Source organism: Sus scrofa, chromosome 1 (genome assembly GCF_054392235.1).
Source record: "Sus scrofa isolate SSC_HxYL_T2T_F1_AM1 chromosome 1, Sscrofa_HxYL_maternal_Yorkshire_Landrace_v2.0, whole genome shotgun sequence".
Taxonomy (NCBI): Eukaryota; Metazoa; Chordata; class Mammalia; order Artiodactyla; family Suidae; genus Sus; species Sus scrofa.
Genome location: NC_139383.1, coordinates 233,943,364 through 233,965,868, shown reverse-complemented (window position 1 = coordinate 233,965,868; position 22,505 = coordinate 233,943,364). Strand labels below are relative to the sequence as shown.

The 22,505-nt window shown below is 35.8% G+C and overlaps 1 protein-coding gene across 2 annotated transcripts in view; it reads right to left on the bottom strand.

Annotated features, from left to right (window-relative positions):
- Window positions 1-22,505, bottom strand: part of CFAP95 (cilia and flagella associated protein 95) — a 226,112-nt gene that overhangs the window by 202,774 nt on the left and 833 nt on the right. For both annotated transcript variants that reach the window (XM_021064725.2, XM_021064735.2), the window contains exon 2: window positions 15,439-15,545. The gene's annotated coding sequence lies outside the window, so the exon portion shown is untranslated. The remainder of the gene's footprint in view (window positions 1-15,438; window positions 15,546-22,505) is intronic.

Genomic DNA, 22,505 nt, shown 5'->3' with positions numbered 1-22,505 from the left:
GAAATGGGTAGGAGAAGCAGAGACATGGAATAATCAAGACCCAGACCTCCTGGTGAGTGACCCACAAACATGAGGATAAACAATTGCAGAGGTCCTCCCAAGGAGTAACAGATCCAAGACCTACATTGGGCTCCCCTGATCCAGAGTCCTACACAGGAAGATGAGACCCCAGAATGTCAGGCTTTGAAGGTCAATGACCTTGCTTTTTGGAGAACCAGAGGACAATGGGAAATAGACTCCACTCTTAAAGGGCACATAAAAATCTCACACATTCTGAGACCCAGGATATAAGCAGTAATTTGAAAGGAGCCTGGGTCACCAGGCTTGCTGATCTTGAAGAGCCTCTGATTAGAGAAGGATTCAACTGAAACTCACTCTGAGGACATATATGCTGGCAGTGGACATTATTAAGGAACCATCCCACCATGAATACAATGGTGCTGGTAAGTGCTATTCTGGATTCCTCTCTCGAGCTTATTAGTACCAGAACTTGGTCCTGCCTAACCAGCTGGTGTGCACCAGTTTTGAAACACCTCAGGCCAGGAATCTAGCTGGGCAGGGACACAGCCATACCTGCCAGCAGGCTGGCTGTCATAGGACCCCTGAGGCTCCAGCTACCCTGGGACCTAGCACTACCCACAAGAGGACCAAGGATGCAGCACCACTCCCTACTGCAAATCAAAACTACAGTCAGATACCTCCTCATACCTGTCAGAATGGCAATAATCAAAAAGACAACAAATAAGCGTTGGTGAGAATTTGGAAAAAAACGGAACCATCAGGCACTGTTGGTGGAAATGTAAAACTGGTGCAGCCACTATGGGAAACAGTATAAAGAGTCCTCAAAAAACTAAAAATAGAACTACCATGTAAATCAGCAATTCTACTCCTGGGAATTTATACAAAAAAAAAAACCCACTAATTAGAAAAGATATATGCACCTCTATGTTCACTGCATCATTATTTAGACTATTCTACATATAAAAGCAATCCAAGTACCCAACAATAGATGAATGGATAAAGAAGGTATGGTATATATATGCACAAGGGAGTATTACTAAGCCATGGAAAAGAATGAAACCTTCCCATTTGTGACAACATGGGCCTATAAAGGGTATTATGCTAAGTGAAGTAAGTCAGACAGAGAAAGACAAATAGCATATGATTTTACTTCTATGTAGAATCTAAAAAACAAAAACAAATGAACAAATATAACCAAACAGAATCAATATCATAGATACAGAGAACAAATAGGTGCTTGTCAGAGGGGAGAAGAATTTCGGGGGAGAAGTAAATGAGGAAGATTAAAAAGTACAAAATTTCAGTTATAAAATATATGAGTCACAATTATGAAATAAATGTACAGTATAGAGAATATAGTCAATAGTTATACAATATTTTTGTATGGTGACAGACAACAATTAGATGGTGATCATTCCAGAACTATGTTGTGTACTAACACAATAAACTAACACAATGTTGTAGGTCAGTTATACTTAAAACAAATAAATTCATAGAAAAAGAGATCCTACATGCAGCTAACAAAGGAGGGGTGGGGAAGGAGTAATTAAATGAAAGTAGTCAAAATACTTAAACTTCCAGTTATAAGATTAGTAAGTACTAGAGATGTAACGTATAACATGATAATTAACACTGCATATTATAAATGAAAGTTGTTGAGAGTAAATCCTAAGTGTTCTCATTAAAAGTAAAAAGGTTTTTTTCTATTTTTATTGATTTATTTATTTTTGTTTTTCAGGGTCACAGGTGAGAAATATGGAAGGTCCTGGGCTAGGGGTAGAATCAGAGCTGCAGCTGCCGGCCTAGGCCATAGCCATAGCATCTCAGGATCCCAGCTGTGTCTGCAAACCACACCACAGCTCATGGCAATGCTGAAATCTTTAACCCACCAAGTAACGCCAGGGATCAAACCGGCATCCTCATGCATACTAGCTGGGTTTGTTACTACTGAGCCACAACAGGAACTCCTTTTTTCTATTTCTTAAAGGCTATATCTACATGAGATGGTGGGTGTTCACTAAACCTATTATAGTAATCATTTCACGATGTACGCAATTCAAATCACATTGTACACCTTAAACCTATACAGTGCTATATGTCAATTACCTCAATAAAAAAATGGAAAAATATTTTTAAAAAAATCTTACGTGCAGAACTCTCACTGTGGCAGCAGTAGCAACTTGGGAGCACTGGGATGGAGTTTTGACTCCTGGCCCGGCACAGTGAGTTAAGGATCTGGCATTGCCAAACCTGAGGCTTAGTTGGTGGCTGTGGCTCAGATCTGATCCCTGGCCCAGGACCTCCATATGTCATAGGGCAGCAAAAAAAAAAAAAAAAAAAAAAAGCAAATAACTTATCTGCAAATAAATTATGCTGTCATAATGTACACATAAAAAACAAGCTTTGTTTAATTTGTGACTAGTGAATTACATCTAACAAATCTAAAAACATCCCAGTAAAGCTGTTAAGTATGAACCTTCATAGAAATCTCTGTTGTCTTAATCTGGCTATAGTTGAAGTTTCTTGGAGATAAATACTTTCTTTTTTCTTTATTTTATTTAATTTATTTATTTATTTTGTCTTTTTGCCATTTCTTCGGCTGTTCCCACGACATATGGAGGTTCCTAGGCTAGGGGTCGAATCGGAGCTGTAGCTGCCAGCCTACGCCAGAGCCACAGCAACGCGGGATCTGAGCCACGTCTGCAACCTACACCACAGCTCACGGCAAAGCCGGATCGTCAACCTCCTGAGCAGGGCAGGGATCGAACCCGCAACCTCATGGTTCCTAGTCAGATTCGTTAACCACCGTGCCACGACGGGAACTCTCTTTTTTTATTTTTAAATTAATTATCATTATTATTATGTTGTCTTTTTAGGGCCGCACTGGAGGCATGTGGAGGTTCCCAGGCTAGGGGTCGAATCGGAGCTACAGCCTTTGGCCTACACCATAGCCATAGCAACACCAGATGCAAGCTGCATCTGTGACCTATGCCACGCTCATGGCAATGCCAGATCCTTAACCCACTGAACGAGGCCAGGGATCAAACCTGCATCCTTATGGATGCTAATCATATTCATTTCTGCTGGGCCACGATGCTAACTCCTACTTTCTTTTTCAGTTAAAAATCCATCAACCAGTTATTTGTGGCTTTATGTCAAATTTCTTTTTCATGTACACTTCAGATAAATTACTGGATCAAATGACAACAGGATTTCATAAATTTGTCAAACATACAAAAAAGTAGAGACCAGAGATTTTTAAGAAATCATTAATTCTACCTATAAAATGTAGTGTCCTTTAAAAACATGAAAAATAGTTAATACTTTTTGTACATAGTGCAAAAGTAAAATCTGAAAGAAACCTGTTTTGTAGTCATCATAAAGTAGCAATACATAAATTTATTTTTAAATAAAATATTGCTAAAAAATTAATTAATATTGTTTATAACATACTGTTTAAATAAATTCTTTAATGAAGTAATCTGTTTAATAAGTTTCATTATGCAAACATAAGGCACAGATCTCTTTATCCTAAGAGTAGGCACACAGCACACTGATATTTTAAGTGACTTAGAATGATTGTTCATATAAATAAGTTAATCCTAAAAGATAATTTAATTAAAGGTGACACTATAATTTCAGAATTATTAGAATGAAAGCTTCCTAAAAAAATATTTATGCTGTTTAAAACTTTGTATCCTTCCAGCACCCAGTCTTCTACAAAATGGTGAATGATTCAATAAATATTTCTGAATAAATCCATTTTGCGATTAATTCAAAAACCTAGGCCAAGACATGAAAACAAACTAAATGTCCATTTTCAGATGAAGGGTTTAAGATGTGGTACATATACACAATGGAATACTACTTAGCCACAAAAAAAGAACAAAATAATGCCATGTACAGCAACATGGATGCAACTAGAGATTATCTTATTAAGTGAAGTAAATCAGAAAAAGAAAGATAAATACCACATGATATCACTTAGACATGGAGTCTAGGAACTGTAACCAGTCAACTGAAATAGAACATGATGGACTATAATATGAGAAAAGAAATGTAAATAATTTTTTAAAAGTGTATTAGTGGTTGGATTATAGGATATTTGTTTTAAAAAATCTAAAAAATATTGTTCTAACACCTCATTCCAATCTTTGTTTCTTATGTAATAAAATATTTCATTTCAGATAATATTGTTAACTTTGCAGACTTCTGTTTCTGCTAATGGGGTTGCTAGATTGTTCAATCTAATATTTAGTTGAACAGAACTAAGATGCTAGTTAAAGTTTTTAAAAAGCTCCACAAAAATGCTCTCCAGTGAAGAGCTGTCAAGAGACTAGAACTCAAAATCTTGTCAAAAATCTAAGGGAAAGTGGAACCCAGATAGCTAAGTGGAACACCTGAACTCTTTAGCCATTTTTATCCTGAGGACATTTACTGATACAGGTAAGTAGTCTTTGGTTTTAACCCCATCTGCCATGACAACAGATGGCAAAAAGCCAAGGCCCAATTCAAAATGAGAAATCAAACAGGATCTCAAAGTGACACACTGATTCAAATATGCATAAATAGATTTAAACACACCCCTACTTAGAGCATATTATGGAACATGGGAGGCTGGGAGAGTAAAGAAAATGTATCTGAGAACTTGAGGCTATGGGCTGTCCCTAAGAGAGTTTTTTTTAAAGGTTCATATTAAGGCAACCTAAACTGTGAACTAGTTTAAGGTGGTGACAGAATTGTGGGGTACCAGGAACCTGGCAGAAACAAAAGTAAATCCTTCTACAAGGAAGGCACTGTCATCCTCCCCAAAATATTTTTTCAAGGATAATAATACACACATAAAAACCATATCATGAGTGAAATAACTAAAAACAATTTCAAGAAACAGACTTTGAAAATATTACCTACAGATTATAAAATAACTACGGTTATTCTATTTTTTCCATTATTCTTTTTTTTATGATTTTTATTTTTTCCATTATGGTTGGTTTACAGTGTTCTGTCAATTTCTATTGTATAGCAAAGTGGCCCAGTCATGTGTATACATATATATATATATATATATATATGCTCTTTTTCTCACATTATCCTCCATGTTCCATCACAAGTGACCAGATATAGTTCTCAGCGCTATACAGCAGGATCGCATTGCTTATCCACTCCAAATGCAATAGTTTGCATCTATTAACCCCAAAGTCCCAGTCTGTCCCACTCCCTCCCCCTCCTCCTTGGCAACCACAAGTCTGTTCTCCATGTCCATGAGTTTCTTTTCTGTGGAAATGTTCATTTGTGCCATATATTATATTCCAGATATAGGTGATAAAATATGGTGTTTGTCTTTCTCTTTCTGACTTACTTTACTTGGTATGAGAGTCTCTAGCTCCATTCAAGTTGCTGCAAATGGCATTATTTTGTTCTTTTTTATGGCTGAGTAGTCTTCTATTGTGTATATATACCACATCTTCTTAATCCATTCATCTGTAGATGGACATTTAGGTTATTTCCGTGTCTTGGCTATTGTGAATGGCTGTGATAAACATTCGGGTGCAGTATCTTTTTCAATGAAAATTCTGTCTGGATACATACCCAAGAGTGGGATTGCTGGGTCATATGGCAGTTCTATATTTAATTTTCTGAGGTACTTCCATACTGTTTTCCATGGTGGTTGTACCAATTTACGTGCCCACCAACAGTGAAGGAGGGTGCCCTTTTCTCCACACCCTGGTTGTTCTATTTTACAAAATAAAAAGATAATCCTGAAAACACCTGAGAGGAACAGGTAACTCTAGAAATAAAATTAGCATATTTGTAGAACTTCTAGAAATAAAAAAAATTTAATAATAAAATTAAAGATTCTAAGCATATTAAACATTGTTAAAGAGTGATTCATGATGAGAAAAGAAAGGGACAGACAGAATATTTGAAAAAGTGGTGACTGAAAAACTTCTCATTTGATGCAAATTATTAACATATGCAAGAAGCTCAACAAAACTCCAAGTAGAATAAATACAAAGAAAGTCATAACACATCAAAATCTAACTGTTGAAAGACAGATAAAAACTTGAGGTAGCAAAAGAGAAGTATCTCATCATACACAAGGAATCCTCAATAAATTTAACAGTTGAGGTCTCATCAAAAAACCTAGAGGTCAGAAGGCAGAAGGATGACACATCCAAAGAGCTGAAAGAAAGAGACTACCAACCACAATTCCTATGTCCAATAAAACCATCAAAAATGAAGGGGGAAAAAAGATATTCTCAGATTAAAAAAAAAGAATTTTTCACAAGCAGATCTGCCATACAAGAAATATTAAAGGGAATTCTTTAGGTTGAAATGAAAATACACTAGACAGTAACTCAATCCCTATGAAGAAATAAAAAGCACTAATAAAAGTAACAAATTAGGTAAATCTTAAAAAAAAAGTATAAATATATATATTTTTAGTCTGGAACTATTTTTTATATCTCTTATCTGTTTTCAAAAACTGCAGAGTTCCCACTGTGGCTCAGCAGAAACAAATCTGACTAGTATCCATGAGGATGTAGGTTTGATTCCTGGCATCTTTCAGTGGGTTAAGGATCCAGTGTTGCCATGAACTGTGGTGTAGGTTGCAGACACAGCTTGGATCTGGCATTGCTGTGCCTGTAGTATAGGCTAGTTTCTACAGCTCCGATTCCCTAGCCTGGGAACCTCCATATGCCACAAGTGTGGCCCTACTAAAAAGACAAAAAAAAATTAATAATGCAAAAAAATTAAAACTGCACAAAGGAATAATTAAAATCAGTGTAGATGAGCATACCATGTAGAGAGATGTATTATACATGACACTATGAAGATAAAGAAATAGGAGAGAATGGAGATATAAGGGAGCAAAGTTTTTACATACTATTGTTATTAAGGTTTTTTTTTTTTTTTTTAGCTGCACCCATGGCATATGGAAGTTCCTGAGCTAGGGACTGAATCTGAGCCACCAGAGACAACACCAGATCTTGAATCCACTGCACCACAGTGGGAACTTCAAAATTGTCTTTATTTTGAACTAGAGTGTAATAAGGGAAGATTTTTATTATAATCCTTAGGTAACCCATCCCTAGGAAACCAAACAAAAATAAAACTCAAAGAGCAAATGCAATAAAAAAATGACAAGGTGATTTATACAATAAACTATATTTATTTAATACAAAAGAAAACAGTATCAGAGGAACGAAAAGATATAACACCTATAGAAAAAAAAGCAAAATGCAGATATAAATCATTCCTTATCAGTAATTACTTAAATGTAAATATATTAATATCTTAGATTAAAAGACAGATATTAAAAGAAAGGATTTTACTTTTTTAAAAAGATATAATCTAATGATATAATGTCCACATGACACATATTTTAAATTCACAGATATAAATAGCTTGAAAGGAAAAGGATGGAACAAGATACACCACATAAATGGTATCTAAGAAAGAGCTGGCTATACTAATATCAGAAAAAAATAGACTTCAAGACAAAAATTTTTACTAAAGACAAAGAAGGATATTTTATAATGATTAAAGGATTGATCCATCAAGAACATACAACAATTGGTGGTGCAGTAGAAACAAGTCTGACTAGGAGCCTTGAGGTTGCGGGTATGATCCCTGGCCTCACTCAGTGGGTTAAGGATCTGGCATTGCCATGAGCTGTGGTGTAGGTCACAGACATGTCTTAGATCCTGCGTTGCTGTGGCTGTGGTGTAGACCAGCAGCTATAGCTCCAATTCAACTCCTAGCCTGAGAAGCTCCATGTGCCACAAGTGTGGCCCTAAAAATAGCAAAAAACAAACAAACAAACACAAAAATATATATATAACAATTATAGATCAATAACATACAACAATTATAAACATACATACACCTATCAACAAAGCCCCTAAATACATTAGGGAAAAACTGACAGAATCGAAAAAGAAATTGACTATAATAGTTAAAGTGAATATCTTACTTTCAACGATGAAAAGAACAAGTAGAAAGAAGATCAAGAAAATGGAATACTTGCATAACACTATAAATCAACTGGGTCTAATAGGCATTTATAGAGAATCCTACCTAACAAGAACATAATACATATTCTTCTCAAGAGTACTCAATATTCTGGAATATTTCCAGAAAAAAATATATTTAATCATAAAAGAAGCCTCAATAAGTTTAAGGTATTGAAATCATACAAAATATGTTCTCTGACCAAAATGGAATGAAATAAGACACAAGTAATAGAAATTAGGGAAGCTCACAAATATATAGAAATTGAATGACACACTCTTAAATAATCAAGAAGTCAAAGAAAATATCACAAGGGAAATTATAAAATATCTTGAGACAAATGAAGTGAAAATACAACATATCAAAACATATGGGATTCAGTTAAAACACTGCTTAGAGGGAAATGTATAGCTGTAAAGACCTATATTAAAAAAAAAAGATCTCAAAGTAGTAACCTAAACTTCCATCTTTTTTTATTTTATTTTTATTATTTTCCTACTGTACAACAAGGAGATCAAGTTATCCTTACATGTATACATTACAATTACATTTTTCCCCCCACCCTTTGTTCTGTTGCAACATGAGTGTCTGGACATAGTTCTCAATGCTATTCAGCAGGCTAAACTTCCACCTTAAAAAACTAGAAAAAGTAGAGAAAAGAATACCCAAAGTAAGCAGAAGGAAGGAAATAGTAAAGAATAGAGCAGAAATAAATGAAAAATAATACAGAGATTCTCATTCATTTATATACTGCCTATGACTGTCTTCATGCTACAATAACAGTGCTGAATAGTTGGAACAGAGATCATTGGAAGACTTGTGGTTCAGCTCAATATATAAAGAGCTTTGAAGTCTTCATTCCAATCCTTACAAGATAAAAGGTAAGCAAACTGAAAATAAATGACTTTTCTTAGGCCCATCAAAGAATTAAGATCACAGAGCAAATTGTCACCCAGAAATCTGAGAGATGGGCAAACCAGAGAATTACTGCTGAAATCTGCTTACCTGAATTAAAAGTTGCTGGACCCTTAAACTGCTATTAACACTTAAACGATTAATCTTTACAAATTGCTGGAGACTGAGTGCAAATTACTCAAGATTGAGAAACTTAGCAGTGGCTCAAACTTAGGGAAACCCAAACACTATTATGGACTTTACCTCTAGGAACTCCACAATGATGACTCCCAAAAATACTCTTTGATTTTAGCCAGAGGGAGAGGTTAAATAAAAATTTTGAAATATTCCCAAAGCATCCTCTATAATAACGGCCAGTGCTCCAAGTGAAATGGTGCTACCACAATCTTATATGACCAAAGTAAGGACAATTAGCCAACCACATATCCCCATTGATCTTCACTTTCTCACCTAAGAGGAGAAAAGAAAAAAGTCAAGAAGCTCTTCTGAAGGTCACAGACCAAGGACTCAGGCCCACAAATAGGCTGAGTTAGTCATAAAATTATAAAACAATTCCTCTCCCACAATATCTTACCACAATATAAACGCCCATACAGGAGTTCCTGTTGGGGTTCAGTGGCTAACAAATCCGACTAGGAACCATGAAGTCGTGGGTTTGATCCCTGGCCTTGCTCAGTGGGTTAAGGACTGGCATTGCCATGAGCTGTGGTGTAGGTCACAGAGGTGGCTTGGATCCCGCATTGCTGTGGCTCTGGCACAGGCTGGTGGCTACAGTTCCAATTAGACCCCTAGCCTGGGAACCTCCATATGCTGAGGGAGCGGCCCTAGAAAAGAGAAAAAAAATAAAAAATAAAAAATAAACACCCATACAATAATGGTGCTCCAGTAATAATAACACTGCTCCAGTATACTAACAGAGCTCCAATATAATAACAGAGCTCCAGTGTAAAAATAGAGCTCTAGTATAACAAAAGTGCTTCAGTAAAATAACAGTGCTCCAATATAACAGAACTCAGTATAATAACAATGATTCAGTGATAATAACAATGGACTGCAGCTGTAAGAATGGCAAGATACTGATTCTATTTAAGAAGAAATCCTTAGGGAAACCAGAGACAACAGAAGAAAAAAAATATAAGCGTACCTGACGAAGCTAAATCCTGCAGTAGCTACAGCAATAACAAACATTAAACACAGCCCAGGTCATAACTAGATTACATAAAACCTCTCACTAAAGGTCCAGTTACCAACTTCTATTATCCCATATGTCATGTACAGTTTTCAAAAAAGGTTTACAAGGCATGCTAACAGGAAAGAAAAAAAAAAAAAAGAATTCGGGAGTTCCCATCGTGGCTCAGTGGTTAACAAATCCAACTAGGAACCATGAGGTTGCAGGTTCGATCCCTGGCCTTGCTCCATGGGTTAAGGATCCGGCATTGCTGTGAGCTGTGGTGTAGCTCACAGACGCAGCTCGGATCTGGCTTTGCTGTGGCTCTGGCATAGGCCAGCAGCTAAAGCTCTGATTAGACGCCCTAGCCTGGGAACCTCCATATGCCACAGGAGCGGCCCTAGAAAAGGCAAAAAGACAAAAAAAAAAGAAAAAAGAAAAAAAAATTGAACTGCCAAAACTAGCATCGGAATTAGATTCAGTAAGGGTGATAAAAAAAAATTCCAGAATTAGTGGTGATGACTGTATGATCTTATACTATAAACAACTAAATTTGAGAGTTCCTGTCGTGGCTCAGTGGGTTAAGAACCCAACATAGCATTGATGAGGATGCAGGCTTAATCCCTAACCTCTTCTCAGTGGGTTAAGTACCCAGAGTTGCTGCAAGTTGTGTCCTAGGTTGCAGATGCAGCTCAGATCTGGTGTTGCCATCATGTAGGCCAGCAGCTTCAGCTTCCATTCAACCCCTAGCCCAGGAACCTCCATATGCTGCAGGTGTGGCCATAAAAAAAAAAAAAAAAAAAAAAAGTATAAATAAATAAATTTTACACATTAAAAGGGTAAATTTTATGATACATGAATTTTTTTTTGTCTTTTTTTTTGTTGTTGTTGTTGTTGTTGTTGCTATTTCTTGGGCCGCTCCCGCTGCATATGGAGGTTCCCACGCTAGGGGTCGAATTGGAGCTGTAGCCACGGGCCTACGCCAGAGCCACAGCAACGCGGGATCCGAGCCGCGTCTGCAACCTACACCACAGCTCACAGCAACGCCGGATCGTTAACCCACTGAGCAAGGGCAGGGACCGAACCCGCAACCTCATGGTTCCTAGTCGGATTCGTTAACCACTGCGCCACGACGGGAACTCCTACATGAATATTTTAATTTAAAAACTTTTTTTAAAAAAACTTACATGGGAGTTCCCATTTTGTGCCTCAGCAGGTTAAGAACCTAACTAGTCTTTGTGAAGATGTGGGTTTGATCCCTGGCCTTGCTAAATGGGTTAAGGATCAAGTGTTGCTGCAAGCTGTGGCATAGGTTGCAGATGCAGCTAGGATCTGCCATTGCTATGGCTGTGGCGTAGGCCAGCAGTTATGGCTCTGATTCAGTCCCTAGCCTGAGAACTTCCGTATGACACAGGTGAGGCCAGAAAAAAGAAAAAAAAAAAAACTTGTAAGATTTATGTCTTTTTCCAAAACAAAAATTTTCCCGTACCATCCATATCTACCAATTTTGTGAAAATCACACAAAATTCTAGAATAAAATAGACCTATGAAAATTACAACTGAATTAATAATTTTAAGAATCATGATTCTATTGCATAATTCTTTGCAATCCATAATATTAAAAAGAGAAGAATATGTTTTCCATTCTATAAATATATACTTAATGCCTGCCTTATATAAGGAATTATATTACGATTAGGATACAAAAATGAAGTTGACAACCCCTTCCGACTCAGTAACAGCTTTACAAAAGTAACTTTAAAACAAGTTAATAATATATGAAAAGTGCCGGGCAAAGACTAGACAGAATACAATGATGTTCAAGATTACAGGAGAGTATTTCCTTCTAGGGTTATCAAAGAAGGCTTCCTGGTAGAAGTGACATTTTAATTGGGCTTTCATTTGTTCATGTGGCAAAGGGTTTCTTTGGGTTTTTTTTGTTTTGTTTTGGTTTTGTCTTTTTGCCTTTTCTAGGGCCGCTCCTGTGGCATATGGAGGTTCCCAAGCTAGGGGTCTAATTGGAGCTGTTGCCAATGGCCTACGCCAGAGCCACAGCAACGTGGAATCCAAGCTGTGTCAGCAACCTACACCACAGCTCATACAGCTCATGGCAATGCTGGATACTTAACCTACTGAGTGAGGCCATGGATCAAACCTGCAACCTCATGGTTCCTAGTCAGATTCGTTAACCACTGTGCCACGAAGGGAGCTCCGACTTGGCAATTGTTTATAAGTGCTCATTATGTTAGGTAATATGCCAGGTACTAGAAAAACAAAATTAAAGATGAAAGGGATTCTCTCATTTTTTTGTGTGATAAAAACTCAAAACTGTTTATGTAGAAATATATGTGTATTCAATTTATGTATGGATGGATAACTAAACATAGAATAAAATTACAAGAATACTGTTGAAAAATGGGTGGATTTCAACAGAGAAGCATAAACCCTTTCAATGGCTCCCTGTAACCCTTTTGGAAAAATTTAAACTGCAAAAACATGGTCTCAAGTTTCCTCATGATTAGAGGTGATTTCCTCCACTTTCTCTATATTATTCCTATACTATATGTTGGCTACTCTATTCTTTCCTATTTTTTCCCATTCTTTCCTTTTATTCATCGATCCACACATTTACATATTAATTGAGAGCCCACCATATGCCAGGCAAAGTACAGACACACAGGAAAAATAGGGTTCTAGCACTTGTGGAGTTACATTCTATAGAAGGATAAAGATATTGAACTAATTAGACAACTTGTTAATTACATTTGGTATATTCTACAAGAAGAACATATAGCCGTGTATGAGTGTATATGAGAATTTCAGTCCTTTTTTTCTTTTTTTTTTTTTTTTGTCTTTTTTAGGGCCACACCTGGGACATATGGAGGTTCCCAGGCTAGGTGTCTAATCGGAGCAGCCACAGCCACAGCAATGTGGTATCCGAGCTGTGTCTGCGACCTACACCACAGCTCGTATCAATGCTGGATCCTTAATCTACTGAGCGAGGCGAGGGCTTGAACCCGCAACCTCATGGTTACTAGTCAGGTTCATTAACCACTGAGCCACACCGGGAATTCCTAGTCCTTTTTTTCTTTTGACTTCTAAGTAAGCAACGAATACTCTAAATGTTTTGGCAAAACACAAACATGACAGAAGATGCTACATAAGCCCTGAAAACTTTCAGAGGCCTGTCGCCTTAGTGAAGCTTCTTAGAGTACACTAGTCTGGGGCATGTCACAATATTTCTACCAACATGAAGGGCAAGTTGCTTCTTCATATACACTCTACCGATGAGAAAGAGACACATAGGCCAGTTTAGATTCAGGAGGCAATATGCACTCTATTCAAATGTTCTAGTTTGAGTAATTTACTGAGTAACTCTTAGTTTTGAATGGACCCCAGAGCTTCCATGCAAGCTGATCTTGGGCCACGTGACTCAGAAGATCCAGTAGTAGTAAAAAAAAAAAGCATTTTTTTAATGTCACGGCAATACCCTTAGGTTTTAGGGGAAAAAAAAAAAAGCCTATCCTCTTCTACTGATAAATATTACCCTTTTGAGAAACAGTTGAGTTTGCTACTGGGATTTCCTGACTAAATACCTGAACATGGTATATAACCATATAACCATGTGACATGAGCTATCCATGGGAGCTGTTCAGTATAGTACAACAAAGAACACAGAGGACACAGAAAGGAAGAAAAATTGGAACCAGGCAATCACGCTTATTCTTGACATCCAGGTGAGAGTAAAATGAATCTGAAATCACTTTAGAAACCCTGTCAGGTCAATAAAAGTTATCAGCTTAGCCTTCTTTCAATTTCTGAGACATGCTAGTTAAGTTCTTTTCTTCTTAAAGACTGTACACATTCTGTTTCCACTAATGGTGAGTAGTAGCTCCTTCCTTTCACGGGGCTGGTTTCTTCTTATCTTTTTAGGTCTCAGCTTAAATATCACCACCTAGAATAGGTTTCCCTGACCATACTGTCTAAAGCTATGCTCTTACTCCCACACTGTTATCATTGAGCATGGTTCCTTGCTTTTACCTTTTTTCATTATATATTTTTCTGTTTACTTGAATATTGTGCATATTCCTTTAGGCTGTAAGTCCCACAAGAAGGCAAGAATAATGTCTGTTTTTATCATCATTGTATACCCAGCACCTAGTACAATGTCTTATACACAGTAACATTCACTAACATTTCTGGAATAAATAAGCACAATTACATGGAGGCTCATCCTCTCAGAGGTGATATTTAACTTTCGCCTTCTATGAATCCACTATACAATATTTTGCACTGTCCTTTTTTGAACACTGATGGTGACTTCGAGACTTAGCATATAAATTGAAGTGCTTGAAGTCAGAAGATATTAATTGGGGAATTACTCTTTGGCGTGCCCTCCTAAACCTCAGACTGACACTCTCTATAAATACTATACTAAAAGAGCATAGTTCAACATTTAACAAAGAAAGTTCATCATTTCTTATGGGTGATTTGGCCTGGTGTTAATTTTAATAAGTCTCAGAGTGGCTTAAAACATGGAAACAGGAAGGTAATAAAAATACATACATGTATATATATATATATATATATATATATATATAAAATAGGTATTGATAGTGTGTGTGTGTGTGTGTGTGTGTGTGTTTTCCTCTTTTTGGCTGGCCTGTGGCATAAAGAGTTCCCAGGCCAGGGATCAGATATAAGCCACAGTTGCGACCAGTGCCACAGCTGTCCACACCGGTCCCTTAACACACTGTGCCAGGCTGGGGATCAAACCCGTGTCCCTGCACTCCCTTTGTGCCATAGAAGAAATCCTATTATATTTTTATTATAAAATTTATGAGTTGAAAAATTAACTTAAGAAGTGAGATGAAAGAAGAGATATAGTTCTGTCTTACTTTTAGGCAGTATCTGAAAAAGTCTTATACTTAACCTTATTCACAATAAAAATGAAGCTTTTACTACCCTCCTAAATTCTCAATTATTTGTTTTTTTGTTTTTGGCTATGCCCACAGCATGTGGAAATTCCTGGGCCAGGGATCGAACCCAAGCCACAGCAGTGACAATGCTGACTCCTTAACCACTAGACCACCAAGAAACTCCTCAATTATCATTTTTTTAACCTGTCTATGGTCTGTATTATTATTATATTTACACTGAAGACTAAGAAAAACATAAAGCAAAAAATAACTTAAGAATGTACTCATATTTGGGTACTTTTTCCCTTAGGCATCCATAAATGGCATATTACTAAAAACTCCTACAATAATTTGACATCTTCCATACAAGAGAAATATTAATTCCACATGAAGACATACCCATCTCCCTAGCCATTTCCATATGCGAGTTCTGGATTGGCTCTTTTTCTCTCCAGACATTTTCTCCTAATCTTTTCTGAAGATTACATCATGTGTTTCTTGGGCCTCTGTGGTAGGAAGAAGAGGATAAAAGGAAAGAATGACATTTTGGAACTAACAAATAAAAAAAAAAACACTTATTCAGCAACAAAAATAATATTACATAACTAGTATCTTCATTCCTCTATCATCATGGATTCCAACAACAGCATTAACTGGTCATTTAAAGTCATCATCATAATAAGCATCTTTATAACATTTACCTACTTTGTCAGGTTAAAAAAAAGTTCATATTTTCACTAGGAGGTTAATTGTAATAGTATAATTCTCTTAGAAATATTAAACAATATAATTTCATTTTGAAAGTTGGTATTTAGCTTAGTATTAGTTTACTATTGCATTTAACACTGATTTACCTATAATAATATTATTTAGAGAAATAAGTAACAATTTATACAGTGTTTCACAGTTTGAAGGTGCTATTACATGCATTTTCTCATTTTTATCTTAACAATTATAATAATGAAATGTTACAGGGAACAATATTTAATATCTTATAATAACCTATAATGGAAAATAACCTGAAAAAAATATACGTATGAATCACTTTGCTATACACCTGAAACTAACACAATATTGTAAATCAACTATATTTCAATTACAAATGAATAATAAATAAAAATAAATATGTGAATTTTCTGGTAAAAAAGAAATAATTAAGTGATAGATACATCAACTAAGTGTAAAAATAGTTGGCATTGGCATTCATGGTTGTGACTTAAAAAAATAGTTCTTGACCACATATGAAGTTTTGTATTTGGGAAAATAAACTACATAATAGACAAAAAGTATACTAAAACTCCTGTAAGTTTAAAATATGTCTTTTAAAATTTATTAATTTCTAATTCCTTTTCTTGAATGGTCCTTAATAAAAACTTTAAAGATAAAATCACTCCCATTGAGTTTTCTTAAGAATTCATAAAAGATGTTGATATTGTGACTTTTTGACTAGTATTATATTTCTCATACCTTCTTTGTTAGTAAGTTCTTGGATTTTAAATTTTAGGACAGTGATTACATTGAGGTTTCACTTACTATAAGTATATTGTTAGTCACAATGGTAGTATTACAATGAAGCACTTAAAATTGAGCACTTAAATATTTTAATGGAGCAAATAAGCTTGTTTTTTTGTTTTTTGTTTTTTGTCTTTTTGCCATTTCTAGGGCTGCTCCCTCGGCACATGGAGGTTCCCAGGCTAGGGGTCTAATTGGAGCTGTAGCCACTGGCCTACACCAAAGCCATAGCAACGCCAGATCTGAGCTGCATCTGTGACCTACACCACAGCTCACGGCAAGGCCAGATTCTTAACCCACCGAGCAAGGCCAGGAATCGAACCTGCAACCTCATGGTTCCTAGTTGGATTCGTTAACCACTGAGCCACGGCGGGAATTCCAATGAGCTTTTTTTTTTTTAACTACAGTCAGCACATGGTGAAAACTGTTTAGTACTATTTACACTCTGTCTTGGATAATGTTAACATGGTAAAATGGACTTCAAATCCAAATAATTGAGTGATAAATAATACATTTATCATAATGATAAAATGTAAAAATAATACATTTTATCATAATGATAAAAGTAGAACAATATGGAGCAAAGATGGAAATAGATTATAAAGTCATCTCCAACTCTTCACAAAAGTAATTATAGTAGACTCTTGAATGACAAGAATTTAAACTTTGCAGGTCCACTTTCACATGGATTGTTTTTTCAATAAAAAATAGTATAATACTACAATTCGTGATTGAATCCCTGGGTATCCACAAATAAGGAGGACCTAGAACCAGAGACATGGATGGCCAACTGTAAAATTACATGTGGATTTTTAAATAGTGGAAGGTCAGCTCTCAAAACTATCATGTTGTTTAAGGGTCAACTGTACTAGGCCTGTCATTAAAACCACCTTGGTAACTTCCTTTCCACCAGTGCCCTAAACACATATATTAGGCTTTCAGTTGTAGAAAGTTTGGAACATTCAGAGTAATATAAAGAATGTATATTTATAAGGTCTTAAATATCTCTAGCAGTTTTACCAGATGAAGATAACCATTGATAATGCTTTAGTTTATATCATCTCAGTCCAATATATACATATACACATATGGTTATATATATGTGATGTACAATTTGTTTTGTATATGATGAAATAAAACTCATATTTCATGACAAGAAGAGAAAAATTTAAAAATAAATTTTTTTCTTTGCTGGGTTGGGCTTCCTCCCTCGCCTTTAGTATGTGTTGTAAATCTGTGTTAGCCAGACCTCTTTAGAAGATAATGTTCCCTCTTAATCTCATAAAGAGTCACAACTCCTAAGAAATAACCTTCCTTCTTAATTTCGTAAGGGGCCATGATGACCCTGGACTCATTAGTCCCTTTGTATGTGCAGATATGGATGTGTAAACTGCCAATGATATTATCACTTGATGTATAACCTTTTGTTTCAGTAAGTTACATAACTGTGCTTTGAATTCTAATGAGCTTTAAGTTCTCAGAGCTTTCTGAAAGCCTGGGTTGATCATCTCAATAGATACATAAAAAGCTTTTCACAAAATCTAAAACCCATTTATGACAAAAATCTCCAGAAAGTGGGCATAGAGGGAAACTCCCTGAATATAATAAAGGCCATATATAACAAATCCACAGAAAACATCATTCTCAATGGTGGAAAGCTGAAGGTATTTCTGCTAAGATTAGGAACAAGACAAGGACATCTGCTCTCACCACTTTTATTCAGCAGAGTTTTGGAAGTTCTAGCCACAGCAATCAGAGAAGAAAAAGTAATAAAAGGAATTCAAACTGGAAAAGAAGTAAAACTGTCACTGTTTGCAGATGAAATGATACTACACATACAAAATCAAAAAAGAGGCCAGAAAACTACTAGAGCTCATCAATGAATTTGCTAAAATTGTACAGAAAAAAATTAATACACAGAAATCTCTTGCATTCCTATACACTAACAATGAATGATCAGAAAAGAGAGATTATGGAAACAATCCCATATACCATCACATCAAAAAGAATAAAATACTGGAGTTCCCACTGTGGCTCAGAGGGTTACAAATCTGATTGGTATTCACAAGGATGTGGGTTTAATCCCTGGACTTTGCTTAGTGGGTTAAGGAATTGGAATTGCCATGAGCTGTGATGTAGGTCACAGACACGGCTCTGATCCCACACTGCTGTGTCTGTGGCATCAGCCAGCAGCTGCAGCTCCAATTCAACCTAGCCTGGGAACTTCCATATGCCATAGGTGCAGCCCTAAAAAGCAAAAAAATAAAAATAAAATAAAATACCTAGTAATAAACCTACATAAAGAGGCAGAAGATCAATACTTTGAAAACTACATGATGCTGATGAAAGAAATCAAAGACAAACGAATTGAAAGATATACCAAGCTCTTGGATTGGAAGAATCAATATGGTAAAAATGACTATACTACCCAAACCAATCTGCAGATTCAACATAATCCCTATAAAATTACCAACGGTATTTTTCACAGAATTAGAACAAAGAAATTTTTAATTTCATGGAAACTCAAAAGACTCCAAATAGCCAAAGCAATCCTGAGAAAGATAAATGGAACTGGAGGAATCAGTCTTGACTTCAGACTCTACTACAAAGCTATAGTCATCAAAACAGTACAGTACTGACACAAAACAGAAATACAGATCAATGGAATAGGATAGAAAGTCTAGAGATAAACCTATATACCTATCATCAACTAATCTATGACAAAGGAGGCAAGACTATATAATAGAAAAAAGACAGTCTCTTCAATAAGTGATGCTAAAAAATGGACAGCTACATGTAAAAGAATGAAATCAGAACATTCTCTAACACCATACAGAAAAATAAACTCAAAATGTTTTAAAGACCAAACGTTAAGGTCAGGTACTCTAAACCCCCTACAGGAAAACATAAGCAGAATATTTTCTGACATAAATCACAACAATATCTTTTTTGGCCCACCTGCTAGGGTAATAAAAATAAAAACAAAAATAAATAAATAGGACCAAATTCAACTTAGAAGGCTCTGCACAGCAAAGGAAATGATAAAAAGAGAGAGAGAGAGACAAACCACAGAATGGGCAAAAAAACAACCACAAGGGATTAATCTCCAAAATATATAAACATCTCATGTAGCTTTACAAAAAACAAACAATTCAAAAAATGGCCAAAAGGTCTAAAAAGACATTTTGCCAAAGAAGACACACAGATGGACAAAAAGCATATGAAAAGATGTTCAACATCACTAATTATTGGAGAAATGCAAATCAAAACTACATTGAGATACCACCTCACACCAGTCAGAGTGCCCATCATCGAAAAGTCTACAAACAATAAATGCTAGAGAGGGTGTGGAGAAAAGAAAACCTTACTACACTGTTGGTGGGAATGTAAACTGGTATGTACGTACTGTTCCATTAAGGAACAGTATGGAGATTCCCTCAAAAACTAAATATAGAACTTCCATAGGATTCAACAATCCCAGTCCTAGGCATCTATCTGGAAAAAATCATAACTTGAAAAGATACATTTACCTCAGTATTCCTTGCAACACTATTTACAATAACCAAGACATGGAAGCAACCTAAATGTCCATCACCCGAGGACTGGATAAAGAAAATATGGTAATACATACATTGGAATATTACTAAGCCATAAAAAAGAACAATGCTATTTGCAGCAACATGGACGGACCTAGAGATTATCATATTAAGTGAAGTAAGTCAGAGAAGGAAAAATACCATATGATATTATTTACATGCAGTATCTAATAAAAATGATATAAAAGAACTAATTTATAAAACAGAAACAAACTCACAGATTCCAAAATCAAAGTTATAGTTACCAAAGGGGAAACCCTGGGGGTAAGGGATAAATCAGGAGGATGGGATTAACACATACACATTGGTATATATAAAATAGATAACTAACGAGGACCTATTGTGTAGCATAGGGAGGTCTATGCAATGTTCTATAATAACCTGTATGGGAAAAAAGAATAGGATATGTATAACTGATTCACTTTACTGTACACCCGAAACTAATACAACATTTTAAATCAAATGAACATTGTAAATCAAATGTAAATAAAATTTTTAAAAATCAATCTTCAAGAAAATTAGTATGCATGTGATAGTTTGCTTATCAACAAATAAATGCATCCAACATTTTAACATATACTCTAAAAAAGGGTTTTTTTTGTTTTTTTTTTTTTTGCTTTTTAGGGCCATGCCTGTGGCATACGGAAGTTTCCAGGCTAGGGGTGGAATCAGAGCAATAGCTGTTGGCCTACACCACAGTCACAGCAAGCAGGATTTGAGCCACATCTGCAACCTACACCACAGCTCACCACAATACTGGATCCTTAACCCACTGAACAAGACCGGAGATCAAACCTGCATCCTCATGGATACTGGTCAGATTTGTTAACCACTGAGCCATGACAGGAACACCTAAAAACTTTTATTACAAAAATTATATTTTGTTCTTTGCATTATTTAGTAAAATTCTCCTATAAATATACCTCCTCCTAAGAGTTTGGTATATACTCTAGTTACAATGTGCTTTTAAATGACCAAATAGTATTTCAGCATATAGATTTGCTGTCATTTAATCAGTTCCCAATGTGGTGCAGTTAAGCTACTTACAATATCGCATTACTAGTATGTGTATTTTGCAGATGCCGGAACATAAATCTTTGAATCCCTCAAAAAAATCATACTAGGAGTTTCCCTCGTGGCTCAGCAGAAATGAATCTGACTAGTATCCATGAGGACACAGGTTCGATCCCTGGCTTCACTCAGCAGTTTAAAGATCCAGCATTGCCACGGCTGTCGTGTAGGTCGCAGATGTAGCTCAGATCTGGCATTGCTGTGGCTTGGCACAGGCCAGTGGCTGTAGCTCTGACAGGATCCCTAGCCTGGGAACCTCCATATGCCATGGGTGAGCCCTAAAAGACAAAAAAAAAAAAAAAAAAAAGCTAAATTTATCATATCCTATTCTTATACATGTATCATTATTAAAGTTACATGAATTTCAATTCTTCTTTGAACCTCAGCTTCCTTACCTGGAAAATAAGAGGGTTGGCTCAGAGTTCCAGTATACTTTAACTATAAAAAATTTGAATTCTAAACATAGCAGATCTTTAATAATTGGGTGATACAATTTGTGAACTCAGAAGAAACATGAGACATATAATTCACACCTTTCAAATGAGTATAAATAGGGTGTGTGTGCATATATGTGTGTGTATATGGGAAGGGGACACACAGAACCATAGAGGTGTTACTTTCCTGGAATATCAATTTCACTTCAAGATTTAGGGACAAAGTTTGGTTTTTTCCCTCTAAATGTATTAGAGTGAAACAAAAAAATCACACTAATTTTTAAGATAAAAATAAATTCTTAAAAAAATTTATATTTCAGTGCATTTCTTTGAGATCTGCCCCAGAAGTCAGGATTTATTTCCCACTTCTATTGGGAAAGGATGCAAGGCTCTGATTCCTTGAAGAGGAAGAAGACTATCAGTGAACTCAAAACATTTCAGAATTGGTATCACATTTTAAGAGTAATTAGGACATTAGAGGTTGTCTTTGGGCTTGGAATCTAAAAACGAATTCAATCTACTGCCTCATTTGAGAATTTGCCAACAAGTTAGGGTTTGTTTGACCTGACTAAAACATGTTCCATCTTGCTTTTTACAATTTTATGCAACTTCTATCTCTTTTAAAAACCAGAAGACCAGTGTGGATACAGCAGGTCTTGCCTTTCTAAACATACCCACAGGGAGTATCAATCACTGAATATAGTTCATTTATATTTTTTATTCATTGCTTTACAATTTTGCCTCCTGTGTATGGTTTTTACTTTCACTACCACCAACTCTACTTCAAATGCTCCACATACATTCACATTAAACTTGCATTTAAAAAAAAAAAAAGTTTTTAAAAGATAACACT